This window comes from Podarcis raffonei, chromosome 3 (assembly GCF_027172205.1).
Source record: "Podarcis raffonei isolate rPodRaf1 chromosome 3, rPodRaf1.pri, whole genome shotgun sequence".
NCBI lineage: Eukaryota > Metazoa > Chordata > Lepidosauria > Squamata > Lacertidae > Podarcis > Podarcis raffonei.
The window spans coordinates 116,598,860-116,622,336 of record NC_070604.1 but is presented as its reverse complement, the minus strand read 5'-3'; the positions used below and the strand labels follow the sequence as shown (position 1 = coordinate 116,622,336).

Below are 23,477 nucleotides of genomic sequence, written 5' to 3'. Positions count from 1 at the left end.
GAGACTGCCTAGTAACTGTAGCCTTGTATCTTTATCACAGCAACGTAAGTGGCGCCATGGGCTTGCCGATCATAAGGCTGCCGGTTCGAATCCCCACAACAGGGTGAACTCCCATTGCTCTGTCCCAGCTCCTGCCAACCTACTCTTTTGAAAGCATGTCAGTGCAAGTAGATAAATAGGAACCGCTGCGGTGGGAAGGTAAATGGCGTTTCCGTACAATCTGGCTTCCGTCACAGTGTCCTGTGTTGCCAGAAGTGGTCTTCTCATGCTGACCACATGACCCAGAAACCTCTCTGTGGACAAACGGCGGCTCCCTCAGCCTGAAAGCGAGATGAGCGCCGCAACCCCATAGTCGCCTTTGACCTGACTTAACCCTCCAGGAGTCCCTTACCTTTTACCTTTACCTGTATCTTTATGTGAATGAAAGCAACATTATGCCTGACGTTTTCAGCAGCTGCAGCCTTGAGTGAAAAGGTGACTTTATCATTTCTTACAAGTATTGTCTTACTTGGACTAGTATCAACTCTCCAGATTTTCAAACGGGAGTCTCATCTGACCCCTACCTGCAGACACAGAAGGCAAACTTAGGACCTTTCCCTCATACAAACATTGTACTCTACCACTAAAGTGCAGCCTCGCTTAAAAGCCATTTCAGCTTTGCAGACATTCCCCACTATTCTACCCCAAAATGGTACACAGGGGCAGGCATGTTTTCTTCCCTGCAATTCCTGAAGGAATGGTGGAAGGTCATAATATATGCTTCCATTTGCCCACCTCATCAAGTGCTTCCCTTTTCAGCTGCTCTTACTGAGTGAGTAACCAGGCAGGTAAACTCTGCTTTCGTCCCCTGCTTGGCCACCTGTTTGGTTGTGGTCCTGTGAGGGAGGGTGGCTAGTGGCCCCTCAGACCATGTGGACAGGTGTGCCTCACCTGGGGGCCCCAGAGCACCAGCCCTTGCAGCCTCCTTCCGAAACTCTTTAGGCCAAATGGGTTTTATTCCAAATGGATAAAAATCTAGTAAATGGGCTTCCTCCCAAAATGTCTTCAACTGATCAGGAACAACATGCTTGAATACACAAACACACACACAAGCTCATATATATGCAGACAATGAAAAGAACACCTTATCTCTGAGATCTTATCCTGAATGTCATGGTCTATTAGTAGTGGCTTCCTCATGGGATGTTTACAGATTGTCATCTATGGGCAGGGCCTTAAATCAAATCCTGAAGCACATAATTCAACTTGGCCACAGGGTGTTGGGCTGTTGTTGTTGTTTAGTCATTTACTCATATCTGACTCTTCATGAGCCCATGGACCAGAGCACACCAGGCACTCCTGTCTTCCATTGCTCCCCACAGTTTGGTCAAACTCATGTTTGTAGCTTCAAGAACACTGTCCAACCATCTTGTCCTCTGTCGTCCCCTTCTCCTTGTGCCCTCCATCTTTCCCAACATCAGGGTCTTTTCCATGGAGTCTTCTCTTCTCTTGAGGTGGCCAGAGTATTGGAGCCTCAGCTTCAGGATCTGTCCTTCCAGTGAGCACTCAGGGCTGATTTCCTTCAGAATAGATAGGTTTGATCTTCTTGCAGTCCATGGGACTCTCAAGAGTCTCCTCCAGCACCATAATTCAAAAGCATCAATTCTTCGGTGATCAGCCTTATTTATGGTCCAGCTCTCACTTCCATACATCACTACTGGGAAAACCACAGCTTTAACTATACAGACCTTTGTCGGCAAGGTGATGTCTCTGCTTTTTAAGATGCTGTCTAGGTTTGTCATTGCTTTTCTCCCAAGAAGCAGGCGTCTTTTAATTTCGTGACTGCTGTCTGTCACCATCTGCAGTGATCTTTGCCAGGAGGCAATGGGACCAGTGGCCATGATCTTAGTTTTTTTTGATGTTGAGCTTCAGACCATATTATGCGCTCTCCTCTTTCACCCTCATTAAAAGGTTCTTTAATTCCTCCTCACTTTCTGCCATCTTCTTGGACTGCAAGAAGATCAAACCGAGCCATTCAGAAGGAAATCAGCCCTGAGTGCTCACTGGAAGGACAGATCCTGAAGCTGAGGCTCCAATAATTTGGCCACCTCATGAGAAGAGAAGACTCCCTGGAAAAGACCCTGATGTTGGGAAAGATTGAGGGCACAAGGAGAATTGGACGACAGAGGACGAGATGGTTGGACAGTGTTCTCAAAGCTACCAGCATGAGTTGGTAGGCAGTGGAAGGCAGGAGTGCCTGACATGCTCTAGTCCATGGGGTCACGAAGAATCGGACATGACTAAATGACTAAACAACAACAACAATTAAACATTTAAAAACTTCCCTATACAGAGCTGACTTCAGATGGCTCGGGGGTCTCATAACTGTTTCTGCCCCTACTCAGCCCTGGCTTGCGGCCCCCAGAAAGTCATTCAGAAGGGAATGTGGCCCCACCTCTGCTTTACATGACTGTACCTCAAACTCCTCCTCCTCTTTCCCTCTAGGGGCTGCTGTTGTTCGACGACCTATAAATAAGGAGCACCTTCTGTCCCTCCTCTGTGTGATCTCAGAATTTCCAGCAAATCGAAGCAGACATGAAGTTCTCCTACTTGATCTCTGTTTTTTTCCTCTTTTCTTCCCTCTTCCTGCTAAGGGATTCAGGTATTGTACAGAGTTTGCTTAGATTGTGGCAGGCACTGAAATAGCCAGCAATGCTGCTATAACAGGGAAGGGGTTTTCTTACCAATGGCAAAGTTCCCAGAAACAGTGCTGTTTGCTCTGTCTTGCACGGACAAAAAATATTATAAATATTAGGGTGAGGGTGGTTTTTTTGGGGGGGAGTGGAGGGTTAAAAGAGAAAGTTTTATTATTTTGTTTAAAAAAATGATTTGGTTTTATTTCTTAACATTTCCGTCATGTTGTGGCTTGTGGAAAAGAGCATGTTTTCAAATGAAATCTTAAATTCAAACAAAGGAAAATTAAATTATTTCAGGTGCTAAAAGCTCATAATCTTGGACAGATGCCATAAACCTTTTTCAGGGAGATTGAACCAAGAATTTCTTTCTATTTTTTAAAAGTAAAATAACCAGATATCTTCTTTTTGAGAGTGAGTATTATAAAGATCGACCCTAGGACATTTATACAGTCGTACTTTGGAAGTCGAGCGGAATCTGTTTGGGAAGTCCGTTCAATTTCCAAAACGTTCGGAAACCAAAGCGCAGCTTCTGATTGGCTGCAGAAAGCAGAGAACGGACTTAGAACGCTGTAGCTGGCAAGGAGCCCTAACTCAAAGCGAACCAATGTTTTTCTTTCTTGCCTTAAGCTTACGCTTCTAAACCATCTAACCCATCTTACCCACCACAATCGAAGGAGGAATGTGACAAATTCAAAGGGAAGTGCATGCTGGAGAGGTGCATGACTGCCTGGAAAAGAGTCGGGAAATGCCTGCCAGACAAAGTCTGCTGCACACTTCCGTAAGAGATCCCATCAATTCCCATCAAACCCAGCCAGCCTGGTCAGTGGTCGGGGGGTTGCGGAGTTGTAGTCCTGCAACTGCAAGGCTCCTGGTTGGTGAATGATGGCCTAAAGCAGGCACATCCAACGTCCAACAGGTTGCCACCCACCATCCAATATCAAAAACTGGCAGTGATCTACCACACTCTCCCATTGTCATTCTTCAACTTCAACATATTATATTTAGCTGGGGAAACCCAGCCAGGTGGGCGGGGTATAAATAATAAATTATGATTATGATAAAAAAATAATAACAAATTATTACACCCCACACCAGCCCCCCCCTTAGGGCCGTTGGTGCGCATGGGAAGCCAAGACACCCCAAAATGTCCCATTCCACCTTTACCATGGAGAGGGGACGGTCAGTGGCTCAGCTGGAGCTGGAAAGGTGGGAAAAGTTCAGCAACCCTGCAGAACTAGGAGGGAGAGCGACTTACTTTTCAGTAAATGTAGCTCAAATATTGCCCAGTTAACCACATGGCTGAGTTAGGATTTTGAACCTGCTTCTCATGCCTAGCCTGCGAGAGGGAAGTCGGGCATCATGTCACCCATTCATGTCACACGACATTGAGAACAGTAAATACATTTATGTCATTGTCCTTGCTCCCTCTGTTTTCAGTAACGAGGAGCTGAGAATATGTTTTGCTTCTCTGCCTTCAGGTAATGGAGTCGCACGAGAATTGGCTGCTTTGAGGTTTTCTACAATCAAGCAGTATATGCATTTTATGCAATAAATAAATTCAAAGACCCCTCCTAGATCTGTCCGAATTTCTTTAGTTCCCATATAAACTGTTCTTAGTTGTTTACTTCTACCATACCTCCTCATTTTATTATTGTTATTATTTGAGATTTTGCATGATACCTTCAAAATGTTTGAGACTACAGCTGCCATCTGCTGAGGGTCAGGCAAATGTGTCCAAATTTATTCAGGTCCCATATAAACTGCTCTTAGTTTTTTACTTCTAAGATATCTCACATTCTCTGTAGCAGCTATAGGGTTGCCCTACATTCAGAATTCCCTGGACATGGCCAGAATACAGCAGCCAGAAGCAGTGTCTAGCTGAAAATCGCTGGAATATCCAGGAAAATCAAGGCACATGGCAACCCATGTCAGAAGTCTTAAAAATAGCTCAAAAACATCATTTTTTATTATTATTATTATTATTATTATTATTATTATTATTTGCGATTTTTCATGATACCTTCAAAATGTTTGAGACTACAGCTGCCATCTGCTGGGGGTCAGGCAAATGTGTCCAAATTTATTCAGTTCCCATATAAACTGCTCTTAGTTTTTTACTTCTAAGATATCTGTAGCAGCTATAGGGTTGCCCTACACTTGGAATTCCCTGGACATGGCCAGAATACGGCAGCTGATTGGCTGAAAACCACTGGAATATCCAGGAAAATCAAGGCACATGGCAACCCATGTCAGAAGTCTTAAAAACAGTTCAAAAACTTTGTTTATTATTATTATTATTTGAGATTTTTCATGGTACCTTCAAAATGTTTGAGACTACAGCTGCCATCTGCTGGGGGTCAGGCAAATCTGACCAAATTTCTTCAGTTCCCATATAAACTGCTCTTAGTTATTTACTTCTAATATGCCTCACATTATCTGTAGCAGCTATAGGGTTGCCCTACACTTGGAATTCCCTGGACATGGCCAGAATACGGCAGCTGATTGGCTGAAAATGAGAGCTTCCCCTCTCGCCGAATTTCCCATTCACTGGAACCACAACAACCACCCTCTTAGAAGCTAGTCCCAAACCTGAGCCCTGTATTGCAACAGAATTAAAACTCAGGTGAATGGAAAGGGAAGAGTCCTTTGTACCTGACCTCTTTCTTTCGCCACACACACAGAGAGAGAGAGAGAGAGAGACAGACAGACAGACAGGCACAGAAACACAGAACCCGCACCCGTTGCTAAAACACCACAGAGAGAAAGGCCTGAGCAACACTGTAACTCTCCTGTTCCAGCCTGGATGAAGCCCTGAACAACACTCCTCTTAAAGAGTGGGAACAGTTTGTTACCGCCCCACACAAACGTGCTCAGATTTCAGTGCAGCAGAGAATACGCAAAAGCCACCTGACGTTCTCCCACAATACTCCTCCTTCGTCATTCCCTCTCTTCCCCATTTTCTGGAAACACTGAGGCTCCGGAAGCTCTGAGATTCAGCCATGAAGACCACCTTCCTTCTGTTTTTTGTTATCTTCCTTCTATTGCCAGGTAAGATATTTGGGGACCACCCGTCGTCAGCCTACAGGTGGGAGAGGAAGAAATATCAGCCCTGTGGGGTGGGGGGAATTCTTGGCTGTTTTGATTGCATAGTCTGAGTTGGAAAGGAGCCGCAAGAGTCATCTAAGTATAGCCCACAGCAATACTGAAGCCACAGATAACGAATCTGATAGATGGCTACCCAATCTCAGTTTAGAAACCTTCACTGAAGGGGGAGTCCACCACATTTTGAGGAAGTCTGTTCCACTGCGGAACAGCTCTTACCATCAGAAAGTTCTTCCTAATGCTCAGCCAGAATTTCCTTTCTTGTAACTTGAAGCCGTTGGTTTGAGTCCTACCACCCAGAACAGGAGAAAGCAAGCTTGCTCCATTTCCCATGAGACAGCCCTTTAGAGATTTGGACAGCATATTGCTTCTCAGACTTATCTTCTCCAGGCTAAACATACCCAACTCCCTCAACCCTTCCTCATAAGGCCTGGTTTCCAGGCTGAACTAGATGGACTAGACGAGCCTTGGGGCTCCCCTTTCACCTCTACCGCTCTATGATTCCATGACAATATGGGAAGAGTGTTTCAGTTTGGGAAGGCCTGCCCTTAATCACAATGTTCCTCTTGTTTTTTTAAACACCCCCAGGGTTAAACCAGGCTAGGAGTCAAAAATGTGCAGATGGAGTATGCAGAAAACTGAAGGAGTGTTACAGGGAGGAAAAGTTGTGGGGGCGATGCCCTCAGGATCCGTCCCAGATCTACTGCTGCTTTTTGTAAGCTGGCTCCCTCATTTTCACCAGCAGCATGGCTATCATATTGCGGGGAGCGGGGGAATCCTAACCTCTCATATTTCAGAATACCTTCACCCTGTATAACTGTTCCCTTAGGTAAGCATCGTTTATCCACCCAGAAGAAGATTCGGACGTTTCTGAATCCTGAAGCAATTTTCCTGTGACACGGGCTCTTTCTTCATGGCCACTCCCAGACGCCTTTTGCATTTGAGCTTGTCAGCTAGTCAACCTTCCCAAAAGGGAACAACACCTTCTTGTCTAACAAAAATCTTGCATTTTCCTCTTCTAATAAAAGCAATGCAGTTGGGCATATGAACCAGTGGTGTGTGCTAATTTCCATAAAGGGAGAAGGAAGTTTCCTATCTCTGAAAAACAAACAGTTGCTACCTTTTGTAAAAATGACTGCTTCGCCCACCTTACCCTGGTCCTCATGGACTGCGGAACATAAATAACTTTTTGGCCGCATGAACGGGGGAGGGGGGAATATGTACAGGCTGTTCTAGCAAAGACGCTTCTCTTCTGTGCCAAGGACAGCTCAGACTTGCAGCCTGCAGAAAGGAAGCAAATCTGCACATACCTCATGAAGTGGCTTATTTTGCATCTCCTCAGTTGCAAGGGGGAGAAGGGGGGTTCTGTTCTCATTTAGGGGTGAAACTGCCTAATATGCACTCATCAGAACAATGTGTGGAACAAAACACAGCCATCCTTTTAAATTCACACTGTTCTGAATTTTGCATTGCAGTCTTCCAGCTGGGAAACACATACCCAAAATGCATGTACAGTGGTACCTCAGGTTAAGTACTTAATTCGTTCCAGAGGTCTGTTCTTAACCTGAAACTGTTCTTAACCTGAAGCACCACTTTAGCTAATGGGGCCTCCTGCTGCGGCCGCGCCGCCGGAGCACGATTTCTGTTCTCATCCTGAAGCAAAGTTCTTAACCTGAGGTACTATTTCTGGGTTAGCGGAGTCTGTAACCTGAAGCGTATGTAACCTGAAGCGTATGCAACCTGAGGTACCACTTGTACTGCAATCTAGTGTGCATAAAAATGCATTTACCAGTGAAAATCACGTGCCAATATGTATTATATTAGAGGAAATTGCTTTGCAAAAATCTATGCATCAGGCAAAAACAGTGTATTAGGAGAATTTCACACTAAAATGCTGAGAACTACATTTCTTCTTCAAGATTTCAGTTTTCATGATAGTTCTGCTGCTCTGCTCCATAAACTCCAGTTCACAAACACCTTGAGCAGGAGTAGAAAATGTGGTAGAAACTGTTGGACTACAACTCCCATCAACCCTGCCAATTGGCCAGGCTTTCAGGGGTCTAATTGGAGTTGAGATCCTACAGCATTTAGAGGGTATCACATTGCCTATCCTAGTCCTAGGAGAATTGACCAGGTTATGTTCTGAATGTAGACCTTCAGATACAGATTGTCAAATTTAGCCTGAAACCAAACTAATCAGTTTAAGGAGGCTTGGGGCTCCATGGAAGGAACAGGAAGATCTATTCCATCACCAAATATATTTTTGACTGCTAGATATCTAAGAGGGCATCTTGTCCCAGAGAACCTTTCCCCCTCAATGCTATAATCCATGGTTAGTGGCTTTTTTCCATGATGCACATCTTATTCCTAGGAGTACCCATTTCACACACAATTGCCTCACAAGCTCATATTCCATCTAGGTCCCTCAAGCACTGAGCATCACCTCTTATAAATAAGGAAGAAGCACTTTCCCATTCCATCTCTGCATGACCTTTGAGTGGAAAGAGTCTTAGACAAATCCAAGTAGCCATGAAGATCTTCTTTCTGATTTATGCTTTGCTCGTCTTCTCCCTTTTGGAGAAAGCAGGTAAGATTTAGGATCATGCAAGCAGGTCCTGCAAGAAATGTTTGTGGTTCATTCTCAATCCCTAGGAGTCATGTTTCTATCCTGGGTTGCAGCCCCCTTTGAATGGGAGCCTTGTAGTCTTCTTCCTTAGGAGTTTCAGGAGATGGAAAGGATGAAAGGGCAACTAATTTTCTCCTCACACACATGATCATAGAAGCCTCTCACTTCTGTGCTAAAGGAATAGGATAGTAAATGATGCAAAAGGTAAAGGTAAAGGGACCCCTGACAGTTAAGTCCAGTCACGGATGCCTCTGGGGTTGTGGCGCTCACCTCACTTTACTGGCCGAGGGAGCTGGCGTTTGTCCATAGACAGTTTTACGGGTCGTGGGGCCAGCATGACTAAGCCACTTCTGGCGAACCAGAGCAGACACAGAAACGCCATTTCACCTTCCCACAGGAGTGGTACCTATTTATCTACTTGCACTTGATGTGCTTTTGAACTGCTGGATTGGCAGGAGCAGGGACCGAGCAACGGGAGATCACCCTGTTGCAGGGATTCGAACCGCTGACCTTGAGATCAGCATGCCCTAAACCACAGCGCCACCCGTAAATGATGTAGAAAGACTCAAACCTTAGCCCGTATCAGAGAGAATGTGGACAAACAGTGTGATTTGGAATATGACACCTTCCTATGTCCCAAAATCTATGGAGGGCTCTGGTGTGGGGAGGACAGTCCCAAAATGTAAGCATTCTCTTTCAATACAGAGCTGGGAGGAACTCATTGCATTGGAAGGTGAATCTACATACTTCTCTCTTTCTAAAACAATACACTAATCGAAACACAGCCGTCCTTCAAAATGCAAACTCCTCTGAATTTTGAAATGCAATTCTCCAGCAATGCAAGTCATGTGTACAAGAATGCATATACTGGGCTAAATTGTACATGTACTGGTGGAAATAACATATGAATATCCATTGTACTGTGGAAAATCACTTTGTAGAAATAGCTTCATTTTGCAGAAGTGCATATTCAAATGTTTATGCCAGGGGTTCATTCAGAAGTTTGTAATATTATGTTAGTTTTCCTGGTTATAATGCTAGTGCTTCTATCCTGGATATTAATGCTCCCTTAACACAGTATTGCCTGTTGCATTATAGAACTGTGCAGAGGCAGTGATCTGCTTTCAGCTGCTGGTGCTGCACAGTCCATTTACAACTGCTTTCTCTGTAAGTCGTTGCTACAGAAATGCAAGCTCCTTTTGTAAAAGCATCACAGACCTTCTCACCGAAGAGGTTCTGCTCAGCTTCCAAGCTCTCCTTGGAAGTCTTATCCCAGCCACTCTGGGCAGCTAGATTTATTACAAACAAGAGCTAAAGAAACATTGTGAAGTTAAAATAATATAATAAATCATGTTTCTTTAAGAACATTCCATGGTGTTCAGAGGAAGTGATTCCTTTGCAAGAGTGTTTAGGATCACAGTCTTAAGATGGTGAACCTGTGGAAGCCAGCTTTAATGAATCAAAGTCAGATTTAATCAGTGAAACTGGATGTTCTTATGAGCCCTTCCTGCCCGATTCATTTTTCTCTTGAGGTTATTTTTAGTCTGTGTTGTGGGATCAAAGCTTTCCATGTTCTGTTCTTCTAAGCAATGAGTGGGGGCATTTGCTTATAGGATTCTAAGGTATTTTATGTGTTCTTCAATATCTTCAAAGGGACACATATGTACTGGGGTTTGGGGAACGTGCAAATTTATTTAAGCTCAGTTGACAAATTTATCTGTAAAAGGAAGAAGATTAACTAAGAATTCTGTAATTGGTGAACAATCTTTTTAAAAAAGGAAGAATCAGCTTACCCTCTAGGTTATCCTGCCTCTCATTAAGCTTATGCCGTTTTTCAAACATCTATTGTTTTTGACAGCCCTCCTCGAGCAAATTACTACAAAGAAAAGCTGCCATAAAAATGGTGCAAGGTGCGCTTATATGCCGTAATAATGCAACGATTATTGGAACATGCATTGACCCTCTCTATCTTTGCTGCAAACATTGAGTAAGAGAACTGTAAGAAAATTCTACCCGTTTGGCTAAACCGTGTTCTTTTTCCTTTATTTTTCTATGTATATATGACCTGAGAGTAACACTCATCTAACCAAGAATCCAGGTGGGCTTTGATATGGGAAAATTCACAGCGTGTCTGCCACTATTTAGAACACAGTGTTGGGAGCAAAATGCAGCTTTCTGAGAAATTCAGCCTTTTCTGCCCCTTTTTGAAGTCCTAGCCTAAAGATGCTTGAAAGCAAGTGGACAACACTCAATGAAAGTTGTCTCGGCTGAGAACAAGGCTCCAGTGCCACGTCTAATGGAATCCTCTAACAAAAGCCAGGAAGAACTATGCAATAATTGCATTGAACGTTTCCTCAGTCAGCACTATTTATGCAGGGGAGATTATCCATGCAAAAATCCATCCGATCTCTTCAAGCCCAAAGTGCACAGAGCCTTCCTTACGGGTTCTTCCACATGCCAAAAAAAATGAGTGCCAAGTAACTGCACATATTGCAAAATTAGCAGAAACTCTGCAGAGAGATTTTTGACAGAGAAGGCAGGAACTCTGGTAGCTGTCTGCTGTGTGTTTTTCTGAATGTTTAGTCAGAATCTCCTCTCTTGTAACTTCTGCTGCTATTCAGAATGGAGCGTTGGGAGCAAAATCCAGCTTTCTGAGAAATTCAGCCTTTTCCACCCATGAAGATACAGTTGAGAGCATGTGGGCAACAGCCACTGAAAGTTGCTTTGCCCAAGAACAAGGCTTCAGTGCCACGTCTCATTTACTCTTCTAACAAAAGCCAGGCAAACTATGCAATAATTGCATTGGATGTTTGCCCATAGTAGGCATGATTTATGGAGGGAAGAGAACCTAGATTGTCTTGATGCAGAAATCCATCCACTGTCTTTAAGCACAAAGTGAACAAAGCCTTTCTTACGGGTATTTTCGCATTCCGAAAACAATGAGTCACTGCATGTATTGCAAAATTAGCACAAACTCTGCGGAGAGATTTTTGACAGAGAAGGCAGCTCCTCTAGTGGCTATGTGTGCTATGTGTGCCCATATTCTCTAAAGGGTTAGATGGAGGAGTTTGGCAGTTGCTTTTTCTGTTGTTCTGCCTGATGTGCCGTTATGTAAAATTTAGAGCATTTTATTTTTAAAAAAGCAAAAGGAAGCAGAACTCACTATTATATTATCTCACTTACCTTGTAACTATGAGCATTCATCTTTCCGTAGCACTTTGGGGGCAAGGCTAGACAGTACCAGAAAACACAGGCTTGCCAAACTATGCTTTCTCTGACTCACGCCTGTTTCATCCAAACCCTCTATCCCTAAACCAGCGAAAGCAAACCCTACTTAGCACAATCCTTACACAGGTAGCTAGGAAGCTGCCTTATAACAAGCCATGCCACTGAGCCATTAGCTCAATATTGTCCACACTGGCTGGCAGCAGCTCCCCAAGGCATCAGGCTAGGGAAATTCCCAGACTTCTACCTGGAGATGGTGAGGATTCAACCTGGAAGCCTCTTTATGCAAGCAGATCCTTGAGTTCCTCCTGCCCCAAAGGATAATTTCAGAAGAGATTGTAATTTAATACATGTCCCTTTTCCACCCAAGGCCACATTCATGCCATCCATTGAAAGAACTAGGATACCATTTGAAACAGTCATGGTTTCCCCCAAATTATTCTGGGAGCTGTAGTTTGTTGAGGGAGCCGAGAGGTGTTCGGGGACCCTCTTCCCCTCACTGAGTTGCAATTCCCAGAGTTCCCTGAGGACGGGGATTGGTTGTTAAGCCATTCCGGGAATCATAGCTCTGTGGGGAAGAATAGGAGACTTCTAGCTATTCCCAGCACCCTGAAGAAACTACAGCTTCCAGAATGCTCTGGAGAAAGCCATGACTGTTTGAAATAGCATCATAGTGCTTTAAATTCTTGGTGTGTCTGGGGCCCCTGTTATCCTCTTCTCTGGGTCCTCCATCCACCCATAGAGGAAGACACAGGATATAAATTGTTACAAGCAAAAGCTGTTCCTTTTCCCTTATGGGGTACCCAAGAGCTCATATAGAGTCCTTATGTAGGTTCTCTGGACTTCCGGGTTGGCGCCATTGTTTAATGGCGGATTCCCTCCGAGCTCCGGAGGGAATCGGCTCCGTAGAGTCTGGGTCTGGCCGCTGCGGCGAAGCGGGGACCCTTAAAATCACAGGCGCGAAAGCCTGTGAACACAGAGACTTGGCGGGCACCATTTGCGCCCCCCCAATCCGTGAAGGAGCCTTTTTAAAGGCTTCGGAACGGGGACGGGGTGAGGCGTGGTGCTGAGAGTACTCCCTCGTCTACGGAGTGAAGCCGCAAGCCATTGACAGAGAGCGCCATTTTTTTCCTTGGATCAATTGGACTTTAAAATATCAACCCGTGAGTAATACGGAGATTGGAACTCTAAAAATTTTCTTTTTGGATCAGGAACGAGCGGGGAAGGGTTAAAAAGGAAGTCCACCCCCCCTCTTTGTAAACAATCTAAAGCAAAGGACTGGTCAGCTAAGGTCGAGAGAATTTGTTTTTTGCTTTTTAATATAAGATCTTAACTTCACGGTTCTGACATTATAAGAAGATTTACTGGAGGATAAAAGAATTTTGGGAGCTGAAATTTCACACCCCCCTAGACCCGGGAACGTCCCGTGAGAAAGCCTGCTGTATTGAAGAGTTTGACAGCTGTCAAGTTAGCTGTCAGACAGCTAGTTGTCAGCTGGAAAAAGAGAACTTTGTTTCTGTTGCTTCTGCTGGTTTATTTGTTATAACTTGCTGAAAATAAGGAGGGCTGATACAAAATAACTGGACTTTTGGTTTTGAGCTGAAAGGAATATTAAGGAACTAAAATCCCCCTAGAGGGGTTTTAGTGACATTACACTACAAGAATGGCTAGAGGATGGAAAATCCAAGCAGAATTGGACAGAGCATTTGTTCTCCTGGGAAAGTTACAAGATCAGTTCAATGTTTTGGCTACAGAGGTTTCAGTACTACGCTTGACAGTAAATAACAGTTTTGATTCTGATAAGGACTTGAAACAGGAAGCCCGTTCAACTGAACAAATAGATGAAACTGAAAGTTTTGACAAGATGGAGCAATATGTTGCTTTAGAAGAAAATGAAGGAGGAGCTGGAATTCTGCAGAAGTCAAAGGAGAGTTGCAATTTGAGGCCTGACATGATGACAAAAAAGGATAATAAAAATTTGATGTGGAAAGCCTGGCCTGAATTGGAGTCTGAAAAATGGAGAGATCTCCTTTGGAGGAGATCTGAAGACCTGAGGATTACAAATTTGCTGAAGGTGAAAGTTGGAGCTTTGGGGACATTTGGATTTGAAAGAAATATGAAACAAGAGTTGGAGTACCCCACAGGCTTTGTTTTTAAGTACGGAGGTCTGGCTGGAAGCAATATGGATCCTGTTGGGCCGGAGCCTCTCCGAGACTTGGGGTTTAATATCAAGGACTATCAAAAAGACCGGCAGAAAGGAACTGAGAGAGATATAAGGGCCTCGGACGTGAGATCTCCAGGCTAAATAACATAAAGACTGATGGATATTGGTTGGGGACTGGAACCGGGAAAAGGGTGGGTGGAGGTTGGGAATCCAAAGGGTACATAAATGTAATCTGCTTTGTTTTTATATTTTGCTAGTTGTATGGAAATTGGGAAAATCGTGGAAGGGAAACTTTGGTCGACCTTAGGAAAAAGGTTTAAGAATAATTAATGAGGTATAAGTATTGATGTGTAAATTTGGATAAGGTAAAATTGGTTTTTAAATTAAATAGAAATAAGGCTTGTAAAAATAAATTGAGGAAATGGAAGAAAGAAGAAAAGTAAAATAACAGTATGTTAGAACAAATGTTTAAGTTAAAGTGGAGAAATAAGTTAAGGATTTGCTGAATTGACAATTTAAATTGGAATACAAGAAGGGGAGGTGTGAGGAAGTCTGAGAAATAAGGTTAAGGAAAATAAGTAATTGAAACTTTATGAATAAGTAATTTTTAACTTTTTAACTTTATGAATAGGCTCACCCTATTCATACCCAAATGTCCCTTTAAGGAAGGATTTATAAGCACAGATGCAATGAAGATGCTTTTCCCATTTCCATCCAAACTGCAGAGGAATATTTGAGGTCACTGAAAGAGTCAAAATGCCTTTAGGACTGTTTTCTTGCACTGTTTCACAGACATGTGGTTTATATATTTATGTATGTGTTTGCCTGGTACATTTATGAACATTTATTTTATATCTTAGACTTTATAATTCTTGTAACATAAATTAAATTTAAAAATGGATATATTCTCTCTCGCTTCGAAAACAAAGAAGCTGAGAGCATCTCTTGGTTCTCTTTGTGAAGGCAGTCTCTACTGGGAAGTTTTTAATGTTTGATGTTTTATTATGTTTTTATTTGTGCTGGAGCAACCCAGCCAGATGGGTGGGGTGTAAATAATAAGATTGCTGTTATTTCTGAAGGTTACGCAATGGATTTCTGAACTGCGCCCAGAAACGAAGAAGACATCTACTGAAATTTCCTAGGCATTACCCGGGCACACATCGATGGATTCCTCGCATCCTGCTTCCTTTCCTCCAGTAAAATCTTATTTTAGCATTTGGGGTGATTTGATTTTTTTAAAAAATATACTACTTTATGCTCCGGGTAGTCAAAGTACTGGTGAGATACTCCCTCGCAGATTATTTTATTCTGTTACAATATTTCTCATTATCTGAATTGTACTTTAATTGTAAATATAATTTTCGTCAGCCCAGGATTTCTACACTAATGCTAAGCAATCCCGAAGATACAGTTGAGAGCATGTGGGCAACACCCACTAAAAGTTGCTTTGCCCAAGAGCAAGGCTTCATGGCCACGTCTAACTGACTCCTCTGACAAAAGCTAGCCAGAACTATGCAATAATTGCATTGAATGTTTGCCCATAGTAGGCATGATTTATGGAGGGGAGAAAACCTAGATTGTCTCAATGCAGAAATCCATCCGATGTCTTCAAGCACAAAGTTCACACAGCCTTCCTTACGGGTGCTTCCGCATTCCGAAAACAGATTGCTGAGTAACTGCATGTATTGCAAAATTAGCAACAAACTCTGCAGAGAGATTTTTGACAGAGAAAGCAGGACCTCTAGTGGCTATGGGGTTAGATGGAGGAGCTTGGCAGTTACTTTTTCTGTTGTTCTGCCTGATGTGCAGATATGTACTGTTTCAGAGCATTTTCCCCAAAAAACAAAGAAGAAGCAGAACTCATTATTTTCTGCAAAGTACTTTAGCTATCTTTTTGGAAATTCGCCAAAAAAATAATAATCAACACTTCCAATACTCTGGGGTTTTCCCAGACATCTTAACCGATTTTCTTAAATTCCACCCGGACATTGTTTTCAAAGGACAAAACCCAGCTATGGCAGCCCTAATGATTGCATATGCTTTTGCCTTACGAAATACTGATTCAGGGGTTCATGATTGTTTCTTATTTCCCTGAAGAAAGCAACTTTCTAAAATTCGTTAGACAGCTTTCTGCAAAAGGACAGGCCTGCATCTTTGCATATACTCAACTCCGGTCTCTGCAGTTTCAAAACCCGTTCTTTGTTTTCCAAGCATGGGTTGGAGTTTTCTACCTCAGGGTACTGAAACACAATGGTATAGTTGTGTCACTCCAAGGTTTCAACACCTTCCAACGGATGCATGTAGCAAAGCTCTTACTTAAGGTACAGAATGCTCTCTCTTCCCACCCCACCTGTCCTGATACATCAGGAAGGCTCAGCTCATCAGCAATACAGTGGTACCTCGGGTTACATACGCTTCAGGTTACAGACTCCACTAACCCAGAAATAGTACCTCGGGTTAAGAACTTTGCTTCAGGATGAGAACAGAAATCGTGTTGTGGTGGCACAGCAGCAGCAGCAGGAGGCCCCATTAAAGCTAAAGCGGTGCTTCGAGTTAAGAACAGTTTCAGTTTAAGAACGGACCTCCGGAATGAATTAAGTACTTAACCAGAGGTCCGGGTGGAATTTAAGAAAATCGGTTAAGATGTCTGGGAAAACCCCAGAGTATTGGAAGTGTTGATTATTATTTTTTTGGCGAATTTCCAAAAAGATAGCTAAAGTACTTTGCAGAAAATAATGAGTTCTGCTTCTTCTATTACAAAGGTGGCCCACTGTGGCGTTTGCCCGTTCTTTTGGAAATATCTGTACAGGGGGAGAGAGAGGGTTAATAGGTAGACCAATAGAAAAGCCCAGAGGCGGAGCCTACCTGTTTTTTAAAAGGCTTAGCCAGAGGTTTAGACAGTTGGGAAAGCAGTTGGAAGACAGTTGGAAATAGAGAGCCAGTTAGTGCAGTTGGTTCTTGTGTGAGGGGAGGTAGAGGAGTCAGAGTGAGTTAGAGAGAGGATAAAATAAGACTAAGAGGGGAAAGGGTAACAGCGTTTCGAATGCATTTAAAGTTTATTTGTGTTTGCAATAAACTACAATCTTCGCTGTTAACTTGAGAACCCGACTGAGACTAAGTGTTTTACCGGGGAGAACCTTGTTGGTGGCAGCGGATTACAGTGGTACCTCGGGTTACAGACGCTTCAGGTTACATACGCTTCAGGTTACAGACTCCGCTAACCCAGAAATAGTACCTTGGGTTAATAACTTTGCTTCAGGATGAGAACAGAAATCGTGTTGCGGTGGCGCAGTGGCAGCAGGAGACCCCATTAGCTAAAGTGGTGCTTCAAGTTAAGGACAGTTTCAGTTTAAGAACGGACCTCCGGAATGAATTAAGTACTTTTGCTTATGTAGGTTTTATTTTATTTGTTTTTTATCTTATATTTTGGAAATGTACATCCAGGTTTTTTCCCTTTAAATTTTTTGGGGTCCCCCAAGAGAGTGGGGCTCTAAGCTATAGCTTGTTAAGCTTATACGTAAATCCAGCACTGCACACACACACAACCCACACCAATTGCTGAAACGCCACAGAGAGCAAGGCCTGAGCAACACTGTAACTCTCTTGTTCCAGCCTGGCGAAGCCCTGAACAATACACCTCTTAAGGAGTGGGAACATTTTGTTGCAGCCCCCCCCCCCACACACACACACTCAGATTTCGATGCTCTGTTCCCAGCAGAGAATACGCAAAAGCCACCTGACGTTCTCCCACAATACTCCTCCTTCGTCATTCCCTCTCTTCCCCATTTTCTGGAAACACTGAGGCTCCGGAAGCTCTGAGATTCAGCCATGAAGACCACCTTCCTTCTGTCTTTTGTTATCGTCCTTCTATTGCCAGGTAAGATATTTGGGGACCACCCATCTTCAGCCTACAGGTGGGAGAGCAGGAAACATCAACCCTGTGGGGTGGGGGGAATTCTTTGCTGTTTTAATTGCATAGTCCGAGAAATCTATTCATAGAGTTGGAAAGGAGCTGCAAGAGTCATCTAAGTCCAGCCCACAGCAATGCTGAAGCCACAGCTAAAGAATCTCTGATAGATGGCCACCCAACCTCAGTTTAGAAACCTTCACTGAAGGGGAGTCCACCACATTTTGAGGGAGTCTGTTCCACTGAGGAACAGCTCTTACAATCAGAAAGTTCTTCCTAATGCTCAGCCAGAATTTCCTTTCTTGTAACTTGAAGCCATTGGTTGGAGTCCTACCACCCAGGGCAAGAGAAAGCAAGCTTGCTCCATTTCCCATGGGACAGCCCTTTAGAGATTTGGACAGCATATTGCTTCTCAGAGTTAGCTTCTCAAGGTTAAACATACCCAACTCCCTCAGCCCTTCTTCATATAATGGCCTTGGCGCAGTATACTGAAGGAGCATCTCCACCCCCATCGTTCTGCCCATACACTGAGGTCCAGTGCAGAGGGCCTTCGGGCAGTTCCCTCATTGAGAGAAGCAAAGCTACAGGGAACCAGGCAGAGGGCCTTCTCAGTAGTGGTGCCCATCCTGTGGAACACCCCCCCCATCAGATGTCAAAGAGATAAACAATTATCTAACATTTAGAAGACACCTGAAAGCACCCCTGTTCAGGGAAGTTTTTAATGTGTGACATGTTAATGTATTTTTAATCTTTGTTGGAAGCTGCCCAGAGTGGCTGGGGAAACCCAGCCAGATGGGCGAGGTACGAATAATAAATTATTATTATTATTATTATTATTATTATTATTATTATTATGACAATATTGGAAGAGTGTTTCAGCTCGGGAAGGTCTGCCCTTAATCACAATGTTCCTCTTGTTTCTTCAAACACCCCCAGGGTTAAACCAGGCTAGGAGTCAAAAATGTGCAGATGGGGTATGCAGAAATCTGAAGGAGTGTTACAGGGAGGAAAAGTTGTGGGGACGATGCCCTCAGGATCCATCCCAGATCTACTGCTGCTTTTGGTAAGCTGGCTCCCTCCCTTTCACCAGCAGCATCCTATCATATTGCGGGGAGCGGGGGAATCCTAACCTCTCAGAATATCTTCACCCTGTTTACCTGTCCCCTTAGGGTAGGCATCAATTATCCACCCAGGAGAAGATTCGGACGTTTCTGAATCCTGAAGCAATTTTCCTGTGACACGGGCTCTTTCTTCATGGCTACTCCCAGAGGCCTTTTGCATTTGAGCTTGTCAGCTAGTCAACCTTCCCAAAAGGGAACAACACCTTCTTGTCTAACAAAAATCTTGCATTTTCCTCTTCTAATAAAAGCAATGCAGTTGGGCATATGAACCAGTGGTGTGTGCTAATTTCCATAAAGGGAGAAGGAAGTTTCCTATCTCTGAAAAACAAACAGTTGCTACCTTTTGTAAAAATGACTGCTTCGCCCACCTTACCCTGGTCCTCACGGACTGCGGAACATAAATAACTTTTTGGCCGCATGAACGGGGGAGGGGGGAATATGTACAGGCTGTTCTAGCAAAGACGCTTCTCTTCTGTGCCAAGGACAGCTCAGGCTTGCAGCCTGCAGAAAGGAAGCAAATCTGCACATACCTCATGAAGTGGCTTATTTTGCATCTCCTCAGTTGCAAGGGGGAGAAGGGGGATTCTGTTCTCATTTAGGTGTGAAACTGCCTAATATGCACTCATCAGAACAATGTGTGGAACAAAACACAGCCATCCTTTGAAATTCACACTCCTCTGAATTTTGCATTGCAGTTTTCCAGCTGAGAAATACATACAAAAAATGTATATACTGGAATCTAGTGTGCATAAAAATGCATTTATCAGTGAAATAGATAGATAGATAAACTTTATTCGCATTAGCCAATGGCCATAGCAACATAAAACAAGCAATATATACAAATAAAATATATACAAATAAAAAGGACAGCAATTGGTAAAAATGGGAATCAAATTGCCAAGATTATCGTTCAGATAGTGGCCCTTAATCTCATTGCACCCTCGATAAACCTAGCAACCTTTGCTGTTGTCTGATCATTTTGATCTGATAAAAGAAAGAACAATGTGGCCTCAGATGGGCGGCCTGGGATGGTAAGTAGGAGTGGGGCGATGATCTCATTCCTCAGATCTTTATAAAAGGGGACAGGACAGGAGAACATGAGCCACTGTTTCCAGATTGCCATCTCCACAGGGGCAGAGTCGTTTCTCAGTTGGAATCTTTTGGTATCTGCCCTCAAGTACGGCAGAGGGCATCACATCCAATCTGGCCAGTGTGAAGGCACGTCTGTATTTTGGGATAGTTACCGTAATTTATACAGATATGGTGCCAGGGAATCAAACTGAGAAGGGGAGGGGAGGCATACCAAGGACATAATTTCTTTATAATAGATTGTTCTGTTGCTCTAAGTCACGGGTGTCAAACACAAGGCCCGCGGGCCGAATCCGGCCCGCCAGACCTCGTCATGTGGCCCGTGTAGCCGCTGCCGGCCGCCAGCCTTCACCTCTTATTATCGCTTTTTTTTTTTTTACACAAGAAAGCTGCCTCTTCAGTGCATGCGCGGCAGCCTACAAGCCAGAGAACATCTGCCCTCTAGCGGCGCCGGCCGTTCTACACAGGAAAACTTCACTTTACATGCATTCAGGAAACCTCCACTTGTTTTTATATTGAGTGGACACATAGTCCTACAGATACAACCGGCCCTTTGAGGTTGACCAAACTGCTGATGCGGCCCCCGATGAATTTGAGTTTGACACCCCTGCTCTAAGTCCTTCAGACGCTGTCCAACTAGTACAGGACATCTATGTGCTGGGGTTTGGGGAACGTGCAAATTTATTTAAACTCAGTTGAAAATTTATCTGTAAAGGAAGATTAACTAAGAATTCTGTAATTGGTAAACAAATTTCTTAAACAAGCAAGAATCAGATCACACACTAGGTTATCCTGCCTCTTATTAAGCTTAGACCATTTTTTCAAGCATTTACTGTTTTGGACAGAACTTCTTGAGCAAATTACTACAAAGAAAAACTGCTACAGCATTGGTGGAATGTGCTTCTACGCAGAATGCCCTAGTAACGCAAAGAAGATTGGAACAGGCAGCGGCAGCAGTAATCTTTGCTGCAAGCACTGAGTAAGAGAACTGTAAGAAAATTCTATCCGTTTGACTAAACTGTGTTCTTTTTCCTTTATATTTCTATGTATATACAACACGAGAATCCAAATGGGCTTTGATACAGGAAAATTCGCAGCATACCTGCCACTATTTAGAATGCAGTATTGAGAGCAAAATTCAGCTTTCCGAGAAATTCAGCCTTTTCTGCCCCTTTTTGAAATCCTAGCCTAAAGATATGCTTGAAAGCACGTGAGCAACACCCACTAAAAGTTATTTTGGCCGAGAACAAGCATTCATCTTTCCACAGCACTTTGGGGGCAAGGCTAGACAGTACAGTGCTACCTCGGGTTAAGAACTTAATTTGTTCTGGAGGTCTGTTCTTAACCTGAAACTGTTCGTAACCTGAGGTACCACTTTAGCTAATGGGGCCTCCTGCTGCTGCCGTGCCTCCACCACACGATTTCTGTTCTCATCCTGAAGCAAAGTTCTTAACCCGAGGTACTATTTCTGGGTTAGCAGAGTCTGTAACCTGAAGCGTATGTAACCCGAGGTACCACTGTACCAGAAAACACAGGCTTGCCAAACTATGCTACCTCTGACTCACACCTGTTTCATCCAAACCTTCTATCCCTAAACCAGCGAAAGCAAACCCTACTTAGCACAATCCTTACACAGGAACCTAGGAAGCTGCCTTATAACAAGTCAGGCCACTGACCCATTAGCTCAATATTGTCCACACTGGCTGGCAGCAGCTCCCCAAGGTATCAGGCTGGGGAAATTCCCAGCCCTCTAACTGGAGCTGGCGGGGATTCAACCTGGAAGCCTCTTTATGCAAGCAGATCCTTGAGTTCCTCCTGCCCCAAAGGATAATTTCAGAAGAGATTGTAATTTAATACATGTCCCTTTTCCACCCAAGGCCACATTCATGCCATCCATTGAAAGAACTAGGATACCATTTGAAACAGTCATGGCTTTCCCCAAATAATTCTGGGAGCTGTAGTTTGTTGAGGGAGCCGAGAGGTGTTCGGGGACCCTCTTCCCCTCACTGAGTTGCAATTCCCAGAGTTCCCTGAGGACAGGGATTGGTTGTTAAGCCATTCCGGGAATCATAGCTCTGTGGGGAAGAATGGGAGACTTCTAGCCATTCCCAGCACCCTGAAGAAACTACAGCTCCCATAATGCTCTGGAGAAAGCCATGACTGTTTGAAATAGTATCATAGTGCTTTAAATTCTTGGTGTGTCTGGGATCCCTGTTATCCTCTTCACTGCACCCCCCATCCTACCATGGAGGAAAAAACAGGATATAAATTAAATTTTAAAATGGATATATTCTCTCCCTTTTGGTTCTCTTTGTGAAGGCAGCCTCTATTGTGAAGTTTTTAACGTTTGGTGTTTTATTATGTTTTTATTTGTGTTGGACGCTGCCCAGAGCGGCTGGGGCAACCCAGCCAGATGCGTGAGGTATAAATAATAAGATTGCTGTTATTTCTGAAGATTAGGCAATGGGTTTCTGAAATGGATCCAGAAAAGAAGAAGACATCTGCTGAAAACTCCTAGGCATTACCCGGGCACACATCGATGGATTCCTCGCATCCTGCTTCCTTTCCACCAATAAAAACTTGTTTTAGCATTTGGGGAGATTTGATTTATTCTTTTAAAGACTACTTTATGCTGCGGGTAGTCAAAGTACTGGTGAAATACTCCCTCGCAGGTTGTTTTATTCTCTTACAATATTTCTCAGTATCTGAATTGTACTTTAATTGTAAATATAGTTTTCGTCAGCCCAGGATTTCTACACTAATGCTAAGCAATCCCGAAGATATAGTTGAGAGCATGTGGGCAACACCCACTAAAAGTTGCTTTGCCCAAGAGCAAGGCTTCATGGCCACATCTGACAAAAGCTAGCCAGAACTATGCGATAATTGCATTGAATGTTTGCCCATAGTAGGCATGATTTATGGAGGGGAGAGAACCTAGATTGTCTCAATGCAGAAATCCATCCGATGTCTTCAAGCACAAAGTTCACACAGCCTTCCTTACGGGTGCTTCCGCATTCCGAAAACAGATTGCTGAGTAACTGCATGTATTGCAAAATTAGCAACAAACTCTGCAGAGAGATTTTTGACAGAGAAAGCAGGACCTCTAGTGGCTATGTGTGCTATGTGTGCCCATATTCTCTAAAGGGTTAGATGGAGGGGCTTGGCAGTTACCGTATTTTTTGCTCTATAAGACGCACCTAGTTTTTGGAGGAGGAAAACAAGGAAAAAAATATTCTGAATCCCAGAAGCCAGAACAGCAAGAGGGATCGCTGCGCAGCGAAAGCAGCAATCCCTCTTGCTGTTCTGGCTTCTGGGATAGCTGCGCAGCCTGCATTCGCTCCATAAGACACACACACATTTCCCCTTACTTTTTAGGAAGGAAAAAGTGAGTCTTATAGAGCAAAAAATACGGTACTTTTTCTGTTGTTCTGACTTATGTACAGATATGTACCGTTTCAGAGCATATATTTTTCCAAAACAGAGAAGAAGCAGAACTCATTATTATATTATCTCAGTTACTTTCCACCTATGGAGCTTTCATCTTTTCCATAGCACTTTGGGGACAAAA

At 43.6% G+C, this 23,477-nt stretch overlaps 4 long non-coding RNA genes across 4 annotated transcripts; all 4 read left to right on the top strand.

The window, feature by feature from the left end:
* The first annotated feature begins 2,553 nt into the window (after nt 1–2,553).
* LOC128411405 (uncharacterized) lies at nt 2,554–4,204 on the top strand. The gene is made up of 3 exons (XR_008329792.1): nt 2,554–2,641; nt 3,303–3,453; nt 4,154–4,204. It is a non-coding gene; the product is annotated as an uncharacterized LOC128411405 (long non-coding RNA).
* Nucleotides 4,205–5,564: 1,360 nt separating this feature from the next.
* On the top strand, nt 5,565–6,826 carry LOC128411394 (uncharacterized). The gene is made up of 3 exons (XR_008329780.1): nt 5,565–5,723; nt 6,366–6,492; nt 6,607–6,826. It is a non-coding gene; the product is annotated as an uncharacterized LOC128411394 (long non-coding RNA).
* Nucleotides 6,827–10,323: 3,497 nt separating this feature from the next.
* LOC128411403 (uncharacterized) lies at nt 10,324–15,007 on the top strand. The gene is made up of 2 exons (XR_008329790.1): nt 10,324–10,390; nt 14,872–15,007. It is a non-coding gene; the product is annotated as an uncharacterized LOC128411403 (long non-coding RNA).
* Nucleotides 15,008–17,487: 2,480 nt separating this feature from the next.
* LOC128411392 (uncharacterized) lies at nt 17,488–19,089 on the top strand. The gene is made up of 3 exons (XR_008329778.1): nt 17,488–17,669; nt 18,636–18,762; nt 18,869–19,089. It is a non-coding gene; the product is annotated as an uncharacterized LOC128411392 (long non-coding RNA).
* Nucleotides 19,090–23,477: the final 4,388 nt, after the last annotated feature.